The sequence below is a fragment of the Pipra filicauda genome, unplaced genomic scaffold, assembly GCF_003945595.2.
Source record: "Pipra filicauda isolate LSUMZ 115617 unplaced genomic scaffold, ASM394559v2 scaffold498_size1627759_pilon, whole genome shotgun sequence".
NCBI lineage: Eukaryota > Metazoa > Chordata > Aves > Passeriformes > Pipridae > Pipra > Pipra filicauda.
In genome coordinates this window covers 326,612-340,170 of record NW_024104640.1, presented here as the reverse complement: position 1 = coordinate 340,170, position 13,559 = coordinate 326,612, and the positions used below count along the sequence as shown (strand labels likewise).

The 13,559-nt window shown below is 42.7% G+C and overlaps 1 protein-coding gene across 4 annotated transcripts in view; it reads left to right on the top strand.

The window, feature by feature from the left end:
* The window catches only part of LOC113989358 (Kv channel-interacting protein 1), a 350,034-nt gene that overhangs the window by 200,414 nt on the left and 136,061 nt on the right, over positions 1-13,559 (top strand). The window lies entirely within an intron of this gene.

Genomic DNA, 13,559 nt, shown 5'->3' with positions numbered 1-13,559 from the left:
GAGAGGGAGAGATCACCAGCAGCAGGAGAGCAAGGACTCAAAGCTATCTTCTCGGACTTCATGAGGAGGAGAGACTACAACAAACAACTGCTGGAACTTGGTGAGGGGGGAGTGTTCAGGAGCCCAGAACACTCCCACGGCAGACTGTGTTACATATCAGCCTTAAAGGCTGCTCCTGGACTAAAGTTAAAGGAGGGGCTTGAAAGGACTGACTGATAGTAATGTAATATATATATATATATAGTTGCCTTTAGTTTGTATAGTATTTATTTGTGTAAATAAATGTAAATACTTCCCCCTTCCCCTACAGAAGCCTCTGGCCTGAAAGTTTCTCTCCAGTGTTAGGATAAATTGCTGAGAAGGGGTGAGGGAAGCTTGGAAGTTGGATTTTAGATTTCTAATGTGGTTCAAACTGTGACTTCTTTACAAGTCTGTGAAAGACTCTGTTGTCCTAATCTATGATTCCTGTGCATGTACCAGTAACAAAAATCTTTCAGCAACATTTCTGTACACCCATGTTGTAGTATCCCTTGAGATCAATGCTGTTGTGGTACATAATACATGTTCCCTGAGAGCTGTGTGTGCATTTGAAAAATGTTCACTATCCAAATACAATTTTTTTCATATTTCAGCTAGACACTCTAAAAGCTTCTGAGTGTCCTCAAATTAACTGATTAGTTCTAAATCACTCTAACTTTCATGCATTTGGTTATCTCATTTCAATAACTATTCAGATCAGGCAGCAAAATGTTATATGAATACTAAGAAATTTCATATGCTTGCCTTTTCGCCTTTCCTTTTTCCTTTCCCTTTCACCTTTTCTGTTCTCTTTTCCCTTTCTTTCCCTTTCCCCTTCTGTTGACTGTTGTTAGGAAAGCTTTTATCAACTGAGAAAAGGAACCATATGTTCTTCACAGCTGTATCACCACTACCCTTTTGAGGATGACATATCAAGGAAGTATTTTCCCATGCTAGCAAGTGCCTCCCTTCTGGAGTGAAGCTGAGATTCGAGGTTAGCAAAATGTGTTACTAGATTCACACATGCTATATTTCTCTCTCTGAATGTATTTTTTTCTCCTGAAAGATCACAGTCGCTTTGGTCATGCTCACCCATCTCTTTGGACATCCTAGACATAACAGCCTCAACACACATTCACGTCCACTTGTGAACACCTTCTTGATACCAGTTTTATATCTCAGCTTGTATCCTGCACTTTCTATAGAATAACTCATTCACCAAAGAACGTGAACCACTTTAAGGTTGATCCTTTTGAAGCCTTTTGATTCCAACTTTCCAGTTTTGGCTTTTGAAATCAGTTTGGTTTCCAATTGGCTGAGCAGATTCTTTTCCTACGCAGGAATTATCAGCCTCTAACACATGCATGTACCATTGACTCTGTCAGGGCATGTGATACTTCTTGCATTTTCAAACTGGATATACTGAGCTCATGCCTTAGGTACCCAGCTGTATTCCCCTTCCACATTCCTTAGATCCCTCATCAACCTTGGGTTGGGGAGTTCTGCAGAAGGAGCTGTTTCCACACTCCTTAAAAAATTTATTCATTGCTTCCAAGGGCAATAAGCATCACTTTGAACCAGGCACACTGCACATTATCGATGAAATAAATATGCTGTAGCGTAACAAAGCTGTGTAGTGTATTTTAAGGAACTCTGGAACTATTAATGGAAGAAGAGTTGGATGTGAAAATACCATCCCTCATGTCTCATTGCTATGAAAAGCAGGTTTGTATTTCAGCATTTCTCTTTGAAATGTGTAAATGCCTCTTTCAAGGGCTTTTAGATGTGAATATGGATACTGCCAAATAAAAAATAAAACCTTTAAAATCAACATCTTCTGTAGTCTAAGTTAAAAGCAGCATTTTGGAAAGGAGCTGCAATTTAAAGAAACATATGAAAAATAACTTACTGTAATTCCACTTAAGCCAAAATTAATATTTAGCTCATATGATCCTTCCACTGGCTGCAGGAATGATGCTGAGGGTTTAGGAGAGAAGTTAAAAGGGAATGGTTTGAAAATGCTGTCCACATATAGCCAGCATCTGCCCTGGCATACCTCAGAACATAGCACTGTGGAAGATTTCATCAGGTTTTAGGATTTCATTTTTAAAAACTACCTCTTCTGTAAGCCTCACATAAGGAGCAGTATGCCTTTGTTGCCCTCGGGCTAATGATCATATACAGAACTTTAGTCCTATCACAAGGACTGTCTCCTGTGTGCCAAAAGAATGGCAACATCCATGCAACCAACAGATATATGTATCTGTGATATTTGAAAACTTGCAGATTACTGTCCATCTGCTTTCTACTTCAGTCCTGTTATTTCCTGAAAAAACTGAGCACAGCTACACATTCACTGATGCCACTCAAGCTAGTAGGAGTGTCTGCATTACCAACATTTTGCTATTGGGAAGATGTTTGACAGTGAAAAGAGAAATATTTTACACCAAGCAAAGTGTTGTGTCTTGTGACTAGGAAGTGTGGCTGTAAGGCAGGCTGTCTGTGAAGTCTCAGGCAACAGGTACATTTTTCTGTTCCAGATAGACTCATGCATGTACAACACCACCTTCTTTTGCCTGTTTTCAACTGGCTCCCAGCTGACTTCAGCCCCACAATTCAATTAATTTACATTTTTTTCTTCTTAAGCAGAAGGGCCTTAAGAAAGGATGTATTTGTCCTGTCCCATGGCAGTGTATTGCATTTTGTGTGTTCCAGTTTCTCATCAGTAACTTGTTTCTTCCTGTAGCAATTTTTCAATATTATCCCAGTGTGCAGATGATCATAATTTTTCTCTATGTAGGTCCATGATATTTCATCTCTCCTTGTTTGTTAGAACCATAAATAGTCTAGTATAATAGACTATTAGAATAGTCTAATAGAATAAATTGCCGCTGTGATGAACTCATCACACCAAAAAATTATTTCCTAATTCTATACAGTTTTTCTAGGTCTTCTGGATGTCTGTCACTGTACGCCTCAGAGATAGTTGCCCCAAAGCAATTGTTTTGTGGTGGATTTGGTCTGAGCTGAGAAGCATTAGTAGGCCCTATGCATTATCTACATTCTTCAGGAAAGTTTATTTGTTGATAAGTCTCCTAAATATAAGCACAATATATAGAAGTGTTAATCTTTGGCTCCCAATATTCAGAAGTATATTTTCACTCTGAGTTTACAACCTGTTAATAATTTAGTCAGGACCATGGAATGTCACTTGACCTACTAGAAAGTTATTAGTACTCTAGAGGGTTGAGGCCAACTAATGTTTTGGGAAGAGAAAGTGGAATTTCCTTTTTAATTCATTAAGAATTAATAAATGCATGAGGGAGTGGGGGAGTTTAAAGGTAAATATATCACCAAGAAAAACTGTATGGCATAAAAGGAAACCTGGAAAAGCAATTCCATCTCCTATATTAATTGTTGTTGGGTTACACAATGGTTGGTAGTTTGCCAGCTCTCTAAAGCCTGTTGAATTTGCTTTTGGAGATGAGAAGATTAAATTTGATTGTTTTCCCTTTCCTGTCACCTTGTCTTTATAAACCTTTCTCTTTCAGTTGTCTGTTGTGAATCAATAAATGCTGTTGTTTTTAGAGTGAACCTTTCTTTGTTACGGAGGAATTCTAGGAAATTTATCATTACACAGTTCCCCCTTGTGGGAAGTAGTGAGCCTGAAAACTGGGTACCTCAGTGGTCCTGGGGCTCAACATCCCTTTGGCTTTCTCTGTCTTATTGCAGGTGTCCTCCCAACTACAGTTCCTCTGTAAAATACATGTAAAATATGGTTACCATGTTTGCATAGTTTTCATTCAATGTTCATAGAGACTGGGTGTGGTGGTTTGCCCCCCCCCCCCCAAAAAAAAAAAAAAAATCCAATCTCCAAGCTTCCCCCACCTTCCCACAATTTTACCTCAACACTGAAGAGAAACTTTCAGGTAGGCACACCTCTGTAGGGGGAAGGGAAAATATATATGCATTTATTCCTATACAAATAAATACTGTACAAACTAAAAGCAACTATATATATACAATACTTCACACTTCTATCATCCCTCTGAGCCCCTCCCATAATTCAGTCCAGGAGAAGCCCTTAGGCTGATAGGTAAACAGTCTTTCTCTCATTGGAGTGTTCAGGGAAAAGGGTTTCTCTGATCCACCCCTCCACCAACCTCTAGCTCTTTACTGAAGTCTCTTCTTCCTCATGAAGTCCAAGAAGATAGTTCTAAGTCTGTGCTCCTTGGCTCTGTGCCAATCTCTTATGTGTGACTCTCTGTTCCGTAGCTGCTGTAGTTTTCCATTTCGGTAGCCACGTCTAAATCCAACGTAGGCACCTCCAAACCTGCCTCGGTCCGTCTCAGTTTCGCCTGGGGTTTTTTTCCCCTGGCACCGAGCTGCTTTCATTATCAGCCCGTCCTCTTTGGCTCGGCTTCAAAATACTAAGCCTTACATCCACTCCTACTTACAGTGAGAAAGAAAAGCCCCCGCTCAGCTTTTGCTACAAGCATTCGATTCAGTTATGAACTGTCCCGAGCTCTGCAGTCTGGCTGAAAAGGGGGGGTGGGAAGAGGGCCTGGCCTCCTCACAAGGAGCTTACCTCTCTCTCTCCCCCTTACCTCCAACTGTTGTGAGTCTCTCTTCCCTCACAACGCACACTCATTCTTACATGTCGCCTTCAGCCCTAGCTTGGCCAGGGCTGTGGGGGCACCCCTCAGCTACTCTCTCTCACACACTCACTCAGACACAGCAGCAGATTGCCTCTGCCAACTCTACCAACTCACTTCTGGCAGTTGTGATATCCAGTTTCACAGGAGTAAAAAAGAACAGCTGCTATTGGTCTTCCTGGCCGGAATCTCAACTGGGATTAACCATTTCTAACTCAGGGTCCCCTGGGGGAAGAAGGAAGAGCCTCTTACCCCAGGACACAGGAGAGCAAGAGTTTCCATTGACGCTTCCGTATTTCAAAGCACATCCAGCACAGTCTGGGACAAGACAAGGAGTGAGTCAGCCCTTTGAGACTGCTCTCACAGAGCAAATGATCTCAATGAAATGCATTGTTGGTGCTCTACGTCAGTTAGTGCCAATTTCTGCCAGTATTTCAGGAAATCTTCATTAACTCAGATACAGAGTACTCCAGCAGCAAGATTCTGGGGGTCTAAGTGTAAGCCTTGCCTGCATATGAAAATTATGATCAGACCTGCACTTTCCTCTGGCACTACTTCATCCCACTATTTTCAGTTATCTCTAGCAGCCCTGTGAATGCAATCTTGTCATTCCTGCAGATGTACAGGATCAGCTTCTTGGCTTCAGTTTTGCTGAAAACTGCTCAGGGCCATGATGGTGCAATTACTGTGTGGTAGGTGAGCGAGCCCAAGATATGAATTTTGGTGACCTGCTGGGTTGCAGAAGGCATATTTCAGTATTTTCTGCATAGCTGAATTTACAGTTCTAATTTCTGAAAAGACAGAAGAGAAAGGAAAAATTCACCGAGTTAGTCTGAAATAGTTTCTTTACTCAGCAATTCTAATAGAAAATGGTGTAAGAGAAAGAGTGCTTCCATACTTGAGACAAACCAGGCAGCTTTCAGTGCAGTCAACATGTCAAGGAGCATATTGTGTCTCCATTTCTTAAATGCCTTGTCGGAGCTATGACAGATATCTAGTAACACAACAGACTGCCTTCAGACACAAGATATGTCTTTCAAAATGCTGCTTCAAAACCAATGTAGTGTTTCTTCCATTAGTATAAAACCTTTCCAAAGCTCTCAGTGTACATTATCTGACATGATATTGGCTAAAGTTACTATTTTAGAGAGCAGTGATCAAGTGTAAGATTTGATTCCTTCAAGGAGGATTTTGAAATCTCCAATGAAATTGAATCAATGGGAGTTGCAGTAGGTCTGGAAGCTTTGCTTCAGGCCCTAGTTCTGCTGCTCTTAATGGTGACATTGTAGACACAATCTTGGTTCTCATCAAACCTTTGAATGAGGTAGGTTTGAATAGCTGGTATAGACATCCCCCTCATGAATGGAGGAGACCTTGGAAAGTAGCTGGAGAGCTGAGTGAATGTCCCCAGGATGTGCACAGCAGGGATGGTGGGGAGTCCCCTCCTGCCCTACTGCTAAGCTGCAGTTACCTCACCTGAGGGCTGGGAGGGAGGAGAAGGTGTCATACGGTGGGCTGAGCCTGCAGGCTGCTGCTTGCTGCACATCCCCATGGCTACGGATAGGAGAATGGCAGGAGAGCAGTGGAGCTGACACCCAGCACCACAACCAGGGCTGGAAACAGGGGCAGCCCTGGCCAGTGACTAAAATGAACTCGTGTTTTAATGCTACAGATAGCAGCTCCTTTGGCTTATAGCACACATGTGGATGGAAATTGATACACTGTGTGTGAAAGTTTGCATGATGGTTTGTCTTCAGGCATAATTCTCATTTTTCCTCTCAATCATGACTTTGTCTTGATGATTTTTTCCTCATTATAATTAGAATTTAGAAAGTAAGGTCAACTGGCCTACTAACGCTGCCATGTACTTTTAAAAATGAATGGCAAAATCTGCAGGTCAGATGTGATGGCCAAGCTCCAAATTGTCCCTGGAAGGAGTGTGGGGCAGTGTCCCTGCAGCTCTTGGCAGGTGCACTGCTCCAGCGGTCACACAGCCAGCCATGTGTTCCAGCTGCAAGCCAAGGGTAGGATATAATCTTGTCCATTTTCTAAAATAAGACCAGGAAGGTGAGAGCTTCACTTAAGATTACAATTGATCTTGATTTTTTAGCAAGCCTGTATACTGTGCTGAGATAGGTGTGTTTTTTTTCAGGGAAGCTTCTTGAAATGGCTTCCTATGTGATAATCATAAATTGGGACTGAAATGTAAAAAAAGGCAAAATGTTTCCTTTCTTGGGTATCATATATGGCTTGTAGAGGCAGGATTGGGTCAATCCAGCTGTTCCTCTTTGTGTTTGATTAGAGGAAAAATTCTTCAAACTATAATTTCACCAGCATTCTGAAAATTTGCTTTATTTTTTCCCTGCTCTTCTGTGCACCACGTGGGTATTTTTCTCGTACCATTAGCACCCTCTGTCTCCTTTTTGTAGCAGAGATTGACTGTGTTGGGTGTTTGGTACGCTCTCCATTGCCATGCAGTTGGGGGGACTGAGGCCTCTCTAAAGCTCCATCAGTGTAATATAGCCAATTTGACTAAAGCTTCAGGAAGGGAATGAGCATCCACAAGCAGTTCTTTTGCAAACAGCCCACATCGCTGACAGCTGTACGTGCCTGTGGTGGCTGTCTGTTTTAACTCTAATTTCATACTTTGTCTGATATGACAGGTTTTAATACAAGGAAGCACTTTTGTCACCCTTACAGGTTAATTTTTTACAGCGTGAGAGGTTCAGCTGCTTTCCATGCATTGTGTTATCTGTCCTCCTTGCTAAATCCAGGAGAGCAGAATGGCTTTGTCTGGGAAAGTTTATCTGTGAAACACTGAAATGTGAAAATACTGCCCTATTACCTAACGAATCCTGACTGTACTGTTTTGTTATACAGTGCATAAAACAGGAAAATGACAACTAATTTTTTTTAAGACTTAATTCCCATCTGCATTAGATTCTCACTGCATCCTTTTGTATGACATTATTAAAAAATAATTATAATGTTCTGTGTGAATTTTATTCATTGAATAATTTGACCTGGAATTAATTCTTATTAGCATTTGAGAAAATACTGAGAGCATTAATAGAAATATTGAAAGAGCTGGAACTGACACATTTGCCTTAACAGAGCTGTATTTAAAAAAGATGTGCACACAAAGATACCGAGGCATAATGAAACCTCCTACACACCACAGAATAAAATATTTATACCATAATCATGCTATTAATAAAAGGATAGCTCAGACAGCATCTGCTGCAACAAAACTCAGCTGAGAGCCTGGTTACTGTCTAGAGGAGCAAACTAATGTAAGAACTGAGGAGCAGAAGCATGTGGACTAGCTTGGGAATCCCTGTCCTGAATTAGCTGTGCAGTTGTGTAATATCCTGACTTTTCAAACAGTCTCACGTGGCAGCTGTCACTGTCCCCGTCTTTATTTCTGGTATGAAGTGAAGGGCCAGGGAGCAGAGGGAAAATCTGCAGCCCTGCTTGTGCTGCTGCATCCCTGGTGGATCCCCGTGAGTGATGGGGAGGGGTGTCTGCAGTGACCTTCTTGTTTCCAGTTGTTGTTGACTATAATTCTGAGACCGTCAGGAATGGTTGGTCTTGATTAGAGCAGGGCAATCTCAGTGGCTTTGCTGTTGGTTGCTGCCCTTTTATCCTGGTTTTGGCCAGGACAGAGTGAATTTTCTTGCCATAGCTGTGAGGAGCTGGAGCCTGGAGCCATGTGGGCATGTCTGGGTTGTTAATCTACACCACCCATGTCACCCGTTTGGGGCAGAATTGCAGGATTCTCACTTCTGGGAAGGATGGGGGGTGGTAGGCGAGGGTGGGGGTGGTGGGCATGGCAGGGCCAGGAGTCATCACCTTTACTCTGAGGAAGCCATGTGGCACCGGGTCAGATCATTGGCCTACGTGAGCATTTTGCATGTAATCACCCTCTGTTATATACTGTTGTTATTAGTATTGTTGATGTTACTGTTAGTTTTCTTATGCCATTGCTGTTTCCAGTAAATTGGTATCCCAACCCATAATCTTTGCCTTTTGTCTTTCTCACTGGAGGGGGTGGGGGAAGAGGAGCGGCTGCATGGGGTTTAACTTCCAACTGGGCTTAAACCACAACACCTTATCAAAGTGCTGCTGCCAAACAGGTCATCTTTTCCTCTTTGGGCTTGGCTCAGTTTCCAAGGTTTAAAGAAAGATAAGAAAATAGGAGGTTTGTATAGAGGAGAAATTACAGGTCGAAATGAGAGGAGCAGTTTATCTGTACTGTGAACTGACACTGTGGGTCCAAATCTTAGACATGCCCTTAAAGGGTAACTGTACAGGAAAAGTTAACTAACAAATGGATACTGTCTTGGTGCTCTCATGATTGCTATCCCACTTCTTGCTGTCTAATGCACCTGTGAGTTCGCTTAGAGATCTCTCCTTGTTTGCTGGGAGCAGAATGCTGATGTTTCTCACAAGCGTGGTGTGACACTGGCATGAGCCATTTATCCATGTGGTCCCAGTGTTACACCCAACATGTTACCTGCCAGACACATCTGGATGCCCAGTTCTGCACCAGTTCAAACTTAATCCAGCGTTAGAGCACTGCATGTGAGGATCTCCCTGAGAGTGTGCCAAGAGAAAAGCTGTCTGTAGCTTTGCTGTTTTTACCCATGCCTTTCTCCTCTTTCTCTCTCCCTTTTGTTCTGTCCTTCATGCATCTTAATTTTTATTTCATGCTGTGAAAACTCTGTTTAACTGTGCTAATGAAGCAGTTGCTTAGGGCAAGCATCCACACCTCCAGGAATGCTGGATTTGGTGTGTGCATTGTAGTGGTAACAGAGTTTGATTTCCTGTTGTGCTGTGTCCCTCCATGTGCTGTGATGGCCTGGAAGTCCTGCTGGACAATTGCCCCCTGGCATTGCAACTGCCTGCTGGCCAGGCACCCAGCCTTCCTCCTTGGACAGAGAGGAGGAATGTGGGCAGCAGTGCCCACCACTGCACTGCATGAGCATGGCCGAATGGATAATCATGGATAATGGCAAGTGGATATTTTTCTCCCAGAACACTCCTGTGTTTCTTTGTTGACATGAGTGTTTTCCTGCACAGTGAATCACTGAAGCTCAAAAAAGAACAACTGAAAATTATATGGAAAGTTTCTTACAAATATGATCTATCGCTGTGAGGATGTAACGAACAGGGAACACACAGCCTGAAGCTTTGTTCTGTCGACTCACTGAAGCTAAATAAGTTTTGACTGGAGTTTATTTGAGTAGATTCCTCTTCTCTCTCTCTCTCTCTCTCTCTCTGTCTTTCCCCAAAGACATGATTACTGGCAGCTTGGGCTGGTCAGAGAACAGCTGGGAAGTACTCTGGGTTAAAAAATTGCTTTTATCTTTCTGAAAAAAGAGGAAACCTCACATTGCTTCCAGGTAGTAGGGTACAAGCAATCAAAAATTCAGTAACAGAGGTGTCACAAGGGCAAAGCACAAGTCCCTTCTCTGCTTTCTAAGTGAGGGTAGGAGAGGCTCCCCCTGCTTGAAACTGTGGCAGTGAGCGAGGACATCTCTCTGCTTCACATGGGCTAAAGCAGAACTTGGACTTTGCCTCTTGAATGCAAGCAGGGAGAATCATAGAATAATATGATTTGGGTTGGAAGGGGACCTTGAAGATCATTTAGTTCCAACCCCCTGCCGTGGGCAGGGACACCTTACAGTAGACCAGGTTGCTCCAAGCCCTGTCCAAGTGTCCTTGAACACTTCTGGGGATGAGACATCCTGTTCCAGGGCCTCACCACCCTCACCCCTAGATTTTTTTCCTAATATCTAATCTAAACCTACTCTTAATCTGAACCCATTCCCCCTTGTTCTGCCACTACATGCTCTTGTAAATAGTCTTGCCCCATCTTTTCAGTAAGTTCCCTTCAGGTACTGGAAGGCCTCAATTAGGTCACTTCAAAACCTTCTCTTTTCCAGGCTGAACAATCCAATTCTCTGAGCCTTTCCTCATAGGAGAGGTGTTCTATCTCTCTGAGGGAGGGAGGATGCCTTGGCATGTCAAAGAGCTAGGCTGCTCTGGAAATGCAATTTTTGTTTAAAAAAAGATCCATTTCTGTAGAACAGTTTTATTTTCTACAAAATAGATTTTTTAACAAGAAGAAGAAATTATATATTTGTTAATTGGTTATGTTGGTAGCTCAGCTGAGAGCAGCAGCAAACCAGAAAAGAGGTACAAGTGCACTGGACTATGAGAAATCCCCTTTCCAAACAGAAATAAAATTAATTTTGAATGCTTATTGGCATTACCCAGCTCATGTAACTTTTAATAGGAGCAGAGATTTTAAACCTGACCAAAATTAAGCTTAAGTTACTTTCTTCTTTTTACCCTCTGTCCCGGTCCATTTCCATCAGGCAGTCTTTCTTTTTTTTGATTTCTGTACTAAACCATTTTTCGTTGCTGTAAATTGTTATAACTTATGTCTGTACATACAGTACACCCTGATCCTTGAGTCAAGAAAATCCCACACTGATTTCCCCAGCTACTTCCCCATGTGTAGTTGGGGGACCTTATCTCCTCCCACAGTTTGTAGGGGTTTCGTTTGGGAGGTTGGCAGATCCCCTAGTGTTGACCAGCCAAGTGGCTTCTGCTAAATTGGCATCCCAATGCTTCCATGTCCCATTACCTATCTCTCTTAACATAGTCTTCAACAGTCCCTTAATACCTCTCAATCTTTCCAGAGGTTTATGGGTGATAAGGAATGTGATAGATCCACTCAATGCCATTTTCTTTGCCTGAGAGTTTATAAGGTTATTTTGAAAATGAGTCCCATTATCTGATTCGATTCTCTCTGGGGCACTGTGTCACCACAAAATGTGTCTCTTAAGGCCTAAGATGGTGTTTGGAGCAGTGGCCTGGTTTACAGGGGATATTTCCAGCCAGCCAGTCATTGCCTCCACCATGGTGAGTCTGTAGCTCTTTCCTTGGCATGTTGGTGGCAGTGCTCCAATGTAGTCAGTTGCCAGGTCTCACTATATAGAAACCCAGCCCCTGCCCTCTGTTCCAGGGAGATTTTACTCACATGGCCCTGCTTGATTGCAGCACATGTTTCACATTTGTGGATAACCTGTGTGATGGCCTCCATGGTCAGGTCCACCCCTCAATCATGAGCCCACCTGGATGTTGCATCGCTTCTCAGATGTCCTGATGTTCCATGGGCCCATAGGCTATAAATAGCTCATCCTTCTGCTCCCAAGGATGAGATAGTCCACCTGAGCTATTCCAGTCTTGGCAGCCTTATCCACTTGCTCATTGTTCTGATGTTCTTCAGTGGCACGACTTTTGGCCATGTGAGCATTGACATGACACCCCCAGAGCTGCAGCAGCCCAGATGGGTTTACCCCTGTGTTGTCAGTGGCTCTTCTTCCATTGCTGCAGCCACCCCCACAGGGCATCAGCCCCAAACCAGGAGTCAGCATGGAGATACAGTACAAGCCACCAAAGGTGGTTTCATTTCCATGGTAATTGGATTTGATACTTCAGTAAATTCTTAACCTGCTCTCAGGAGGTTCAATGAGAATTTTGGTAAGGGCTGTGAGTTCCTCAAATGAAGTTCAATAATGAAGAGAAAAGAATAAGATTTATTATTGAATGGAGGTACCTGAGAGAAGCTGTAGAGGCCAATGATGTTAATTATAGGGAACCGATACTTATAAAATAATAATACATCGGAATACTTGTAAAGAAAAGAGCTTCACTCAGGCCTTTAGTGACACCCTGCTACACAGCAAAGCTTTGTTAAAGTCAATAAGAAAACAATGTACACCTTTCAAAAGAGTTTGTGGGACTGATTCTTCTATGAACAGCAACACGGGGTCCATTGTGCAGCTCAGGAGGGTCCACTGCCATCACACAGAGAGCCTTGGCTTAAGTCCTCACAACATAATCTCAGTGCTTAACGAAACTTTACAAGAATGCCCTGGGAGACATTAACATAAAGCATCAACTAAAGATAGAAGTACACAAATGGTTAAAAAAATAGTAACCGAAACAGTGAGCTGGATTTTAGGCTTTCAGATGAGTATTATTAATGCAATGGTTTAATAACTACAATTGCAATGTAAGTTTAAACTTTTACATAGGGCTAGATTCAGGGCTAGATTGTCCCGAAATGAATTAGAAGAATAATGAGCGTGTTAAGTGATGTACACGGAAGTCACAGCCATGGCAGACAAAATAACCAAAATTTACCAGAACAAAAGGATGCAGGGGTCTTTTTGGTAATTCTGTGCATGTTTGGCTGCAAATCTGGACAGGTAAGGGAAAGTAAGTAGGAAGGACAGACAAGTGCTTGCTAATGGTTGCTATTAGGGGCCTCAGAATAAGATCCTTCAGAGAATCTGTTCCTAACTGTCACGCCTAAGGACTTGGATGTAATTTCAGTGTTTCTGAGTGCTCGGGACAGTGCTTCCTGAGGCAGAGCAGTCAGCTGCACGCAGTCCTGACCATGGGCATACTGTATCCTCGATGCCATTTGTTGCCTTTCCTCACCTGGAACAACCATGGGAGCAGCAGCTGACCTGCACCAGGGGCAGTTGTTCACCATCTGCACAAGTCCCTGGGGCTGGGCAGCAGGAAGGAAAGGCTTTTATTTCCCACAGATCCCTCAAACTTAAACTGATTTCCCCCTAAAAAGCCTCTTTTTGCCATATTTCAGATGTTCCTAGATTCCTGTATTTGATGTAAAATGTGTTTGCAGTGTGGGAAAACAAGCTGTTCAAACAGATGGCTAACCTTGTGTAAGTGTATTCCAGTCTCTAGGGAAATACAGCAATAGGTCATCTTCTAAACGAAATGATTTTGCTTTGAGTTTTCTGAACTTCACTATCAAGCAAAGAATGTGTTTAGACTTTTTCC